Here is a 4,541-nt window from a genome sequence, read left to right as displayed (position 1 = left end):
ACAAAGGTAAGGTGAAATCCGTTATTGTAGAGATCTCCATACAAAGGCCACAATATGATTAAAAAACATTGATGAATCACTTTTCTTATTGGCTGTACTGTTGTAGAGAAGAGCTTATGGGATCTGTTGTCTATCTCCCATCATTTGTCTCTCCAACCAATAGCACAAGTTTGTTATTGCTACTCCAAGAATATTTGGAAGATTGCCATTAAACTTTACACACACATTCACCCCATGGTCTAGTTGGACCTAACTTAAAATGGTGTTGGTCAGACCATCTAGTTATTACTACTCCTATGGAATGGCTGTTCATATCAACATGTTTTATTTATATACCATATATACTCGCATATAAGCCAAAAAATTTAGGAAAAAAATAAGGCCTGGAAGAAGGGGGGGGTCGACTTATCTGCAGGCCAAGGTCCAAGTCTGACATTTTTAATGCTGTTTTCCCTCGATTTCCAGTATTTATTGTTTCTGTCAATCGCCGAAGATGAGATCACATGCCTAATGATGCCACATGGCTCATAAGATTTGTGCTGTCATGAAGTGAAACAAATATTTTTTTTCTAACTTAAGTGGTAGGATAATGAATGAAAAACATGTTTTAACGTACTTGATGTCTATTTGACAGATGTCCATCCACCAGAAAATGCAGCCATACGTGTTATTTGAGCCACGGTGGTATGTGTATTTTCCAAAAGAACCGCCATATTAGTAATCTCCAGTCAAGTATTTAACCCTCAGCTAATCAGTAATCATTAAACTCTACGGTATCATACAAATGCACACTAGCTTATTTCAGTGTAAATATGAAAAGATCTACGTAAAAAAATAAAAGAATTACGATACTGAAGGTATATATGACAAACATTTTGATCGAGAGTAGAAATACATGTACAATAGTCTTAAAGGAACAATAGCAAGAGGCTTCATAGGGGTTTGTTGCGCGCATGCTTAGGAAGGGTAAATAACAGGGCAATATGCGAGTCAGCATGAATAATTGTAAAACAATATAATTTGTGGGATTTCTTTGACAGGTGTTTTAGAAGTAATCGGCAGCCACAGTTTATATACTACTGTTGTTTAGTTGTTTGTAAAGCAAAGTGGTTTGTTAGCAGTAGAGTGTTGTACAGTAGCTACCATATGCTTAATCTGTGGTAAATGCTTTGGGGATAATAGGTTTATTTTGTTGCACAATGCCAATGACTTTACTAATACATGCCAACTCTCAGATGTATTGTTTAATGAGATATGGTAGTGGACATGGTTTCTGCTCAAAGTTATAAACTGTCACAATACTTGAATAATGTCCACGCTGTTGGTGAGAAAATTATTCTGATAAAAACGACCAGCCATGAAAAAACGGATTTCATGGTTGTATTGGCCTGTATAGCTGATGGATCAGAGCTGCCTCCTGTCATCATTTTTAAAAGGAAGATGCTGCTGAAAAGCATGAAATTTCCTGCTGGTGTCATCGTTCATGCACAGCAAAAGGGATGGATGGACGAAAGTGGAACAATTGAATGGTTGGAGAAAGTATGGAACAAGAGACCAGGTGCAATTCTTCGGAAACCTTCAATGCTTGTATGGGATATGTTTCGTGTACACAAGACTGATGAAGTAAAAAAGGCCGCAAAAAAAATGAAAACAACACTGGCATTGATACCAGGAGGTTTAACGTCAGTGTTACAACCTCTTGATGTCTGTCTTAACAAATCTTTTAAGGACAAGTTACGAAAAATGTGGGCAGAATGGGTTTGTTCAGGGGCTGTAAAAATGACAAAAGGCGGGAATTTAATGAGGCAGGACATCCATTTGGTCGCCAAGTGGGTAAAAGAAGCATGGGACTCAATTCCATCGGAAATGATTGCAAAATCATTCAGGAAGTGCTGTATCAGCAATGCCATGGATGGAACAGAGGATGATGCTTTATTTCAATCTGACAATGACAAGGAGAGCGAGAAGGAGAACGACATACTATCGGATGACCATGATGACAGTGACGACGTATATGATGAAAGCACGCCCGTAACAGAAGCCGAGTTTCGTGAACTGTTTGGCGAGTCTGATACAGAGCCAGATTTTGAAGGATTCTAAAAGTGATAGAACTTTTATAATTCATGATTTTAGAATGAGGATTAATTAAATTTCCATTAAGACTTAACACTTTAGAATTGTTTTTATTTCAACATATAAATTAGCTTTCTTACTTTCATTTTATTTAATAATGTGATTTGCCTAAATAAACGTATTCAGAACTCACTTTGTGCATCTTGTGATGTACCGGTAGTCTAGAAATTATGGGTCGGCTTATACGCGGGTCATGCACTTTATAACAGTTTTGCCAATTCAGTTTGGGAGGGTCGGCTTATACACGAACAGGCTTATATGCGAGTATATACGGTACTAAAAACAACTTTTTATGATGTCTAGTTTATCCTAAATGAAAATGATGCCAATCAGATGTCTATTATGGCTGCCAGTGCAGCCATCTTGAACATTTGTTTTCACTACACCACTAGAACAAAACATATTGACATAGTATTTTCACCAAAAGACTTTTTATGATATCTAGTTGGTTCTAATTACAAATGGTGCCATGCTGATATCTAGTGTGGCCACCACTGCAGCCATCATGAAAATGTTATCACTACTCCTCAGGAACAAAAAGTCATATCAACATTTGACATGGGATTTCATTAGAAGAGTTTTTATGATCTCTTCTTGGTTCCAAATTAAAATGGTGCTTATCTAACCACCAGTATTGTCTGCTGCTTGTCCATGATAGATGGGTTCTTGTAGTACCTAGTTGGTCACAAATGAAAATGGTGCCAGTCTGATAACCAATATGGCCACCATGGCTGCTGTCTTGAAAATCTTGTTATTGCTACTCCTTCTACGTGGAAGGTAAATTGACATTGTGTTTTCTCAAGAAGACTTCTTAGGATATCTGGTTGGTTCTAAAGTAATATGACACTGGTGTGATCTCTTATATGGCCAACAGTCATCTTGAGGATTTTGCTATTGCTACTTTTCCTGAATGCATGGTCATATTCACATTGGGATTTCACTGAAGACTTATAATGATGTCTTGTATCGAAATGGTACAAATCTTACATCCAATATGGTTGCCACAGTAACTAATTTGAAAACCAAAAAATGGCAAAGCTGATTTAAACACTTAGCATTTAAACAGCATACATGGTCTTATGCTGAATTCTTGGTCAGTCGATTTGAGAGACTCTTGTTTTTGCTTACATATTTAACCTCTGCATAAAGGATACCTTTCAAATATTGTCTCTTTACGTCCTTTAGAGATAGTTTTCACTCTGTGCATTTTCATTTTCATACAGATTAAATGCCAACTGTGCAATTGGAACATCTTCATCGTTTTCCTATGTAAGTTAAATAACTTTGACTCTCTGAAAGAGACTTGGAGGTAAACATATCGATACTTCCCAGACTGGTAAGTATTTGGTAGATGAACATCTGGCTTGATGTGTGAAGAATAGATTTTCATAAGAAGATGGTTATTGAATATAAAACCAGTTGATGTTTCAGCCACCAGTGAAATACATAATCATTTAATTTTTTATGTTATTTTTGCAACTTTTTAATCAAGAAAATTTAAACTAAATAATTTGGTTTCAGTAGTGTGAAACTATCGCTTACATTTCTGTTAGTGATTGCAGATCATCAAATAGTTGTAATTTCAGTGAAGGTGTTGTGACATAATAAGAAAAGGCCCGAGTGCAGTTCATAAAGGTCACTATTTACATCACAGCTCTTTATCAGGCATGCAGTTGAAAAGGCGAGGATGTTCCAACTCATCCTCTTTGTTACATTGGAATGTGTCATGATCAAAACCTCAATAAAAAAATTTTGTGAAACATATAATATTTTCTGGTATTGAAGTTCTGCATCTGGAATGTCACTGAAAACAACTTAACAAAATTAAACCCTCCCATCCAATAACTACAAGAAATTTGTAGTCCTAAGTGTCATATTTACTCTACTCATTGCCTAATAAAAATCAAACTGATGTTAAGCTCAGATATTTACCTTTAGTGCAGTCAACTTAGTTTTGTATTATTAAATAGTGCCAGCTTGTTTTCCTACATTTAAATGGGCTATGGTCATTGTGGTGCTGGCTCTCCATGATAATGCAATATGCCAAATGAAAATACTTATTCTTATTGGTCTTTTTTCTAATTAATGTGCAACTTTTTGTGTGTATGTACTTAACGTATTAATAAGAAAAATTTGTGTTTAATTTGTTGGAAAAAAGTTATGATATTTTATATTCAGATTTTAAAAGTGCTCAAGAAATGGGAGGGGGTTCAGTTCATCAGTAATTGCAATTGTGAGTACTTAAGGCCAAGTCATGTCTGCCAATTTGAGTACTTGAGTCCTCATTGTGGTACCTATTACAACACTAGTAGCAATGAGCAACTTTCATTTTCTTAAACCCTTTGCATAATGTTATTTTGCCACTGGGACTACAATGTTATTTACATTAATATACCCATATCATAATT

Source organism: Sinohyriopsis cumingii, chromosome 11 (assembly GCF_028554795.1).
Source record: "Sinohyriopsis cumingii isolate HCF-2022 chromosome 11, ASM2855479v2, whole genome shotgun sequence".
In the NCBI taxonomy this organism is placed as follows: domain Eukaryota; kingdom Metazoa; phylum Mollusca; class Bivalvia; order Unionida; family Unionidae; genus Sinohyriopsis; species Sinohyriopsis cumingii.
Note: the sequence above shows the minus strand (reverse complement) of the source record.